The sequence below is a fragment of the Mandrillus leucophaeus genome, unplaced genomic scaffold (genome assembly GCF_000951045.1).
Source record: "Mandrillus leucophaeus isolate KB7577 unplaced genomic scaffold, Mleu.le_1.0 Scaffold882, whole genome shotgun sequence".
In the NCBI taxonomy this organism is placed as follows: Eukaryota; Metazoa; Chordata; class Mammalia; order Primates; family Cercopithecidae; genus Mandrillus; species Mandrillus leucophaeus.
Genome location: NW_012109608.1, coordinates 816,798 through 824,578, shown reverse-complemented (window position 1 = coordinate 824,578; position 7,781 = coordinate 816,798). Strand labels below are relative to the sequence as shown.

The 7,781-nt window shown below is 35.3% G+C and overlaps 1 protein-coding gene across 2 annotated transcripts in view; it reads right to left on the bottom strand.

Annotated features, from left to right (window-relative positions):
• BCKDHB (branched chain keto acid dehydrogenase E1, beta polypeptide) overlaps window positions 1-7,781 on the bottom strand; it is a 253,890-nt gene that overhangs the window by 182,144 nt on the left and 63,965 nt on the right. The gene's annotated exons all lie outside the window — the stretch shown is intronic.

Genomic DNA, 7,781 nt, shown 5'->3' with positions numbered 1-7,781 from the left:
TACTATGCAGCCATAAAAAAGGATGAGTTTGTGTCCTTTGTAGGGACATGGATGCAGCTAGAAACCATCATTCTCAGCAAACTGTCGCAAGAACAGAAAACCAAATACCACATGTTCTCACTCATAGGTGGGAATTGAACAATGAGATCACTTGGACACAGGAAGAGAAGCATCACACACTGGGTCCTATTGTGGGGAGGGGATAGGGAGGAAGGGATAGCATTAGGAGATATACCTAATGTAAATGACAAGTTAATGGGTGCAGCACACCAACATGGCAAATGTATACATATGTAACAAACCTGCAAGTTGTGCACATGTACTGTAGAACTTAAAGTATAATTTTAAAAAAAAAGTTGTTGCTTGTAGGGAAAGATGCATCGATTTGGTGAAGGGTAAGGTAAGGAACTGCTATTTTTTATTAGAAGCTATTATTTGACTTTTTAAATTATGTACAAGTATTATTTCAATTTAGAAACTAATTCAAAAATCTAACAAATGAATTCAATTTCTCCCATTAATGGATCCAACTTACTCTTGTGAGTGTACCTAGTATTAAATATACTAATCTGCACAAATTAATCTGCTTAACGTAAAATACAAAATATTAATTTCTCTCTTTATGAACACTGATACTTGGCAAAAATATTTTAAGTCTTCTACCGTTAAAAAGCTACTTTAAATAATGTTCTTCTCTTCAAAATATATGAATTCATATACAATTAGTGCATCTGCTAAAAAAGTTCCTCAATATCATTATGTCTTATTTTTACCTATTTTTGGATTATCCAGAAATCCTAGAAATAAGACAGACAATACAAGGATTTTAGTCTTTTAGTCTGTCTTGATTTCTCACTAGAAGAATCACAGATAAAAGTCATACTTACTTCAATATCACCGATGTCATGTGTCATTCAATTAAGTAAAATCAAAAGTCCAAAAGACATTAAAGAATATCTTCTTCACAAGATGCTTATATGTGGTAATGTCACACTGACTCACTCTCTTTTTGAATTATCACTATTTTCTACATTTTACACCAGCTAGATTGTTCTGCCTTATCTACCTTTTCTAAATGTCCTTCTTCCATTTCTAAAAAGATTCACTGCACTCAAATGTCATAATTACAATAAATAATCAGGAAATTGAAAATATTATTAGGTTACTTTCTCCTTCCACATTCAGGAAACCTAAAGTTTTATATATATTGATTGCATATTCAAAATAAAGAGAAATAAAATTCAAGAAAACTGCTGCATAAAGAATGTATTACTTATTTTCATTTTCATCTGTACAATTTATAAAGTTAATGGCTGAATTGAAAGAAATCATTTCTAAAGGCTGGACATGTGGGAGAGTCACCACAGCACAGAGGTTTGCACAGAGAGCAGTTTATGAGCACAGGCCCAGAAATGATGGAGTCAGAGAGATCAGGCCCAGAAATGATGGAGTCAGAGAGATCAAAAGGAGCTGTGACTGGCACAATGCTGCACAGGTGCCAAACGACCTCATCTCTTCTCACCCAAATGCAGGAAGACTACGTTTCCCAGCTGCCTTTGCCTCTATCTGGGAACACTATGACTAGATCCCTTAATGACTAATGATTACAAGGTGCAAAGGTTCCCCAACCCCCTACCTGTAACCAGACCAGACTGTGACATGTAGTTTTTATAACTTTCAAAGAAGCAAATTAATCCTATGCCAATGGAGAAATTAATGCAATATATATATATTCAAACCTTGGACTATATACTACATAGGGATGTACTACCTTAAAGCATGGCTATGAATGGTGCAGTCATCCCTTGGTATGCAGGGAGGATTGGTTCAGGACTTCTTGAAGATACAAAAATTCATGGATGCTCAGATCCCTGATCTAAATGGCATAGGATTTGCTTAGAACCTATGCACAACCTCCCTTATCCTTAAAATCATATCTAGATTACTTATAATGCCTAATACAATGTAAATTCTATGTAAATGGCTGCTATACTGTATTGTTTAGAGAATAATGACAAGAAAAAAGGCCTGTACATGTTCAGTACAATAATGACAAGAAAAAGGCCTGTACATGTTCAGTGTAATTATTTTTTCAAATATTTTCAATCTGTGGTTGGTTAAACTTATGGCTCTGGAACCCACAGATAAAAAGTGCCAACTATATATATTTCCATTCAGTTAAAAAGTAGATCATTCTATCAGCCTGGGCAACATGGAGAAACTCAAAAATGGAGTTTCTCAAAAACCCAAAAAATTGAGAAATACGAAAATTAGCGAGGCATGGTGGCATATGCCCGTGGTCCCAGCTACTTCAAAGGCTGAATCACCTGAGCCCAGGAGGTTGAGGGTGCCATGAGCTGTGATCACACCACTGCACTCCGTCCTGGGCAACAGAGGGAGATCCTGTTTTGAAAAATAAAAAATAAGATCATTTTAATTATGTGGGAAACTTTTAAAATCTAGACAACTATTTCCTGACATGAAACTAGGACACTGGAGGAAGTTATATTTCATTTATGTCCTCTATTCAATAATAATTAGGTGGGATGCAAAATAGCGTAGTATTAGAAAGACAGCAGCCTCTGGTGTCAAAATGTCTTGGTTTAAAACCTAAATCCATCACTCATTATTTCTGTGAGCTTGAGCAAGTTTCTTAAAGTCACTATCTGTCCTAAATATACCCAATCCTGGTTGTGTGACTTTGGACAAGTTGTCTAATTTCCCTAATCCTTAGGTTCCTCATCTATAAAATGGTGATAATGACAGAATTGACCCGATATGCTGGTTGTGAGGATTAAATGACATAGTCCCCATGTCTACACAAGATAGCCCAGTGTCTAGCACACTTAAAGACTAGGCAGATACACACATGGATAATCTCACTTAAATCCTCTCAGCAACCTTATGAAATATGATTATGAGTAAACAGAAGGGGTTCCTACTTCACCTACTAAGACAAAAGAAGTACCTATGTTAAATCATGACAGCTGCAGTTTATTGTGCTATTAACGAAGGATATTTTCATCTTAAAAGAGGCATCTCTTCTCTAGCCAAGATCATGCATTCGTCAAAATTATCTATTATATTAGTAAAATCTACAGGAGACTGAAACTCAAAGTATGTTAAACTTAAAATGAGATTAAATGGAGAGATGTGAAAAAAGCTTACTAATCAAAGGAAGTTTAAAGGAGTAAGAGTAATTTGGAGCCCCAGTCTCCCGTCATCCCTGGCAAACCACCCATAGAAAGTTAAATTCTGACTCCACACAGACAATCCCAGAAAAGAAATCAGAATGGCTGAGATTGAGGCACATGGCCATGTCCTGAGATCATGGAGGTCGATAAGATGACTGTCAGCCCCTTCAGAACCACATTGGGTAAGATAAGGGCAGTAAGCATGGAAAGAGCATGTTCTACAAGGAAAAGAAGAAACCCAGAGGTGCCCAGATTAACCAGTGAGTGAGAGCTCTGCACTGCAACCATAAGCAAAAGCCTTGTGTTTACCTCTGTAAGTGAATCATTCTTAAACAGGATTTAGTAATATAAATGATATGGATACAGATTAAAATTATACACTACAGGTAAATTCTTTTTAAAGTTGACAAGTTAACTTTCTGATGCCTACCTTTAGCTTCCTAAGGAACACTTTACCTAGTATCCTTTACCCACTTTATTTTAGAGATTATATATGGACTACTACTCCAGACTTGAGAAAATAACATCTCTACCTTGATAGTACTGCAGGAGGGAAAAGCAGGCAGTACTTGATGCTTCCCTGAAATATTTCCTACTGCACTGGTTTAGTTCTGATGAGGCAAAGTGGCAAAAATATGCCAGGGAATCACTTTTTTGTCAGCGACATTTTGCTGATGAATATTATTAGGAAATACACTCACGTTTGTTTCCTTAGAAGTATTTAGACCTTCTCAGTATCCCTCTACATTCAACCTCTCTTTCCTTTCTCTTTATCTCTCTAGATTATATTCTGGTTATTGCTTTGGTTTTATCTTCCAGTTTATCAATTCTCCCATCATCTGTTTATATTATCATTCTGAACTCCACTTTGCTTTTGAACTCTGCAGAGTTCTCATTTTCATGCCAGCAACCAGAGAGAAGGGGCCTGGTACCTTGATGAATAAGGAACTATTACACTAGCCCTGGACTGCCAACTTAGACATTTATATATATTTAAAATCAGCACACACACAATCACACACCATTTATTTCAGGGTATCTAATCTACTATTCCTCCATTAATACCAGAAAAGAAAATCTTATTCTACACTTACTCTTAACGCCTCCTTCTCCTTTCCCCTCCTTAAATTCATTTAGACACCAAATATTTCATATGATCTAAAAAAATTTCTAACCCATTTCCTTCTGCTAATTCAGGCCTTCTCCACGACATCACATAAACAGGCTATTCAAACAGCTGCCTACCTGGTCTCCTAGCAGCCAACGTTTTTCCTACACTAAGGCTTGGAGGTGGTGAGAGATGGACCTAAGTTCCAATCCATTGTAGCAAGTTCTATTTTGTTCTTGTTTCCCCCTACTTTATTTCTATCTTCCCTTCCTCATAGTCTTCCCTGTGGACTTAAGGTTATAGCACCAAACACAGAAGCAACCATCTTTCTTAGACTGTTTAACTAGTTTTTACAGCTGCAAATGGTCAGATGCTTAGAATATATTTCCTATATCTTCCAATTTTGCTTCTTCTAGTTTTGCTTCTCCAATCAAACCCTGACTGTTACCACAATATAAAGAGATCTGTCTCCTTCCTTTAAACAAAGCAGTGTGACCCATCAGATGGATGGAGCTTAGCTTATTCTAGTAACCTAAAATCCTCTAGTGATGGGCAAATGTGTTGTTTCCAGTTCTTGTTCATTTAAAGGGCACTGCAGTGACCAGTAACATTTTCTTCAAAATTTTGCCAATGTATCTCCGAAATGGATCCCTAGAAGTGGACTATGAGTCAAAGGGTAAACAGCTGAATTATTTCAAACAGATCTCTTCCCCTCCTTAAAATTTATAGCTTCTGTTGGAAACCATGTAAGTAATTGTGGTAGAGACTGGTAGTTGTCCCTCAATATCCATTTCCTGTCATTGTGTAATAATTAAATTTTTAGTTAGGCACTTAAGCCAAAGACTAGCTTTCTCAGCCTCTTCTGTGGTTAGGTGTGGTCATGGCCATATGATTAGGTGTGACCCGTGGGAAGTGAAATTTAATGCGTGCAATCTTCAAGTTATTCTTTAAAGAGAAGGAGAATACCTTTTCCTTTCCTCCTTCCCTCTTCCTGGTAGCTGAAATGCATATGTGATATTGGGAGCTGGTACAGCTACCTAGGACCAGGAACTGAAAACTGTATGTTGAAGACAGCACAGCAACCAGAGAGAAGGGGCCTGGTACCTTGATGACTAAGGAACTATCACACTAGCCCTGCACTGCCAACTTAGACATTTATATTAGAGAGAAATAAATTTCCATATTACTTAAGGCCTTATATTAGCATAACATATCTAAGTTTATGGAATTATATAATTCATAAATGTATTTATGTGTTTGAGATACCATTCCATAAATAAAAGGTCTTAAATTATTGGGGAAACTTCTGGAAACCTTTCAAACACTGAACCTCATCAGGGTCTTTCATAATCTCTCCCAGGACCAAGCTTAGGACAAACTTTTCAAGTGTATTCTCTTAGCTGGAATCCTGTAAATTTATTTGCCTGACCAATTCTGGTTTCAAATTTTGCAGCTAAGTTAATATTACTTTTTCAAACACTTCTTACTCAGTCGCCATTTATTAAATACTGCAAAATTTCTTTACTGATTGACCATACCAGCTGGCTGACATTACAAATATAATAGCCACAGGATATCCAAAGTATTAGAAATCCTTTTCATCAAAAAGCTATTCCCAATATATCACTGATATTTTCCTATTCACTTTAAAATTTTAAATTCTTACATTCATTTTTATTACATAATGGGATACAGACCATAATAGAGTCCATATAAATCTAGAGCTAATTTAAAATCTGTTTTTAAACTTAAGAGCAACAGGAACTCTGAAAAGTCTCCAGCGAAAGTGTAAAATGACATACCCACTTTGAAAAACTCATCACAGGGGAATGGATACATTGAAACAGAAGCCCAGTTGCAAGGGCCATGAATTAACTGTGATCTATTACTACAATGAAATGCTACTTATTGAACAATACTGTACATGCCTCAGATTTTTGGGTGTTCTTTTCCCCACAGCCAAGAAGCATTTATTGGCAGGTTGGCTCCAGAAACATAACTGTAATATGCTAATGCTATTCACAAAAAATTAGCTTGATGAAGAGGGGCAAGCTACTTTCCCTAGTGACTAGAATACTTAGAAAAATAATAACAACAACAAAAATTGTTATTACTTAGTAGTGGTAATACTATCAATGAACAATGATGTAATGACAATGTTCATTATTTAGTAGTAACGTTCTAATATTGTACATAGTTGTAAGGTATTGTAATAGAAATGAACAATGAATATTCATCCAATATAATGACAATGTTCCTTACTAAGTAGTAATGTTCTAATATTGTACAAAACTGTAATATTATTGTAATAGAAATGAACAATAGATATTCATACAACGGACTACTACTCAGCAACGAAAAGTGAATAAACTACTGATACAAGCAACATGAATGACTCTCAAAAGCATTAGGTTGAGGAAAAGAAAGCAGACACAAAAGAACATATGCAGTGTGCATGGATTTATATGTAGCCCAAAACCATGTATACCTAATCTGACGACAATCAGAAAGTGGCTGATTTTGGTGTAGGGAGAACGGGTCCATAGTGAAGAGTGAGAAAGAAGCTTCCAGGAGTGATTAAAATGCTTTAGACAGAACAAATCATTTGCTATTTAAAATTTCCATTACAGTGAAGAAATTAGCAGTTACGGATGTATTTTTATAAAATCAGGATTTTGAGCTAAAAAGAGGATGACCAAACATCTCAGTTTGCTTTACACAGTCATCCCAGCATAGACCTGATAGCACAACATAATTGTTAACAGCACCTCCTTCACAATCAAAGGTATCCTGATTTAAATGAAGGAAGACCTTTATGATCACTTTAGTTAAAAGGAAACATATGCTATTTAGTAAAATGAGCTCATTTACTTTCCTGTTCAATCCATATTTCCTAAGCACCTACTATGTAGTTAAACATAGTCGCTTTATTGTTGCTACCGCTTCACAATTCCTCTTTGTTTCCACAATCAAAATATAAAATGGCTAGATGAATTTTTCCCAAACATAAAATTTACACCTGAGGACAAACTAAATACCAAAAAAGAAATCAAGATTCTTTCTACAAGGAAAATATAAATCAACCACATGGAAAAAAAAGATAGAACTTTTGGAGCTATAAAAAAAACCAAAGTATATAAAGATATTCACAAATATAAAATAAAGAAAACCTTTACCTGCTGCCCTGTAAAGTATTTTAGGTTCAAAAAATATACAAGGATTTTTATCCTCTATGCATGACAAAAGAAGTCCTTTGGCCTGGAAAGGGCTTCTGGGTATAACCACCTGCAAAAACAGATTTTTTAAGACAATTTTAGTAAAAATATATCCCAGTAAACTCGCTTCTAAGAAGGACTGATTTTAAATAACCAATTGTTACTAATTAGAAATAGATATTGGGTAGTTATTTTAAGCCTAATTATCACTTAAGTTTATATTATATAAAAATAAAAATGCCTCTTATTCAACAGATATTTATC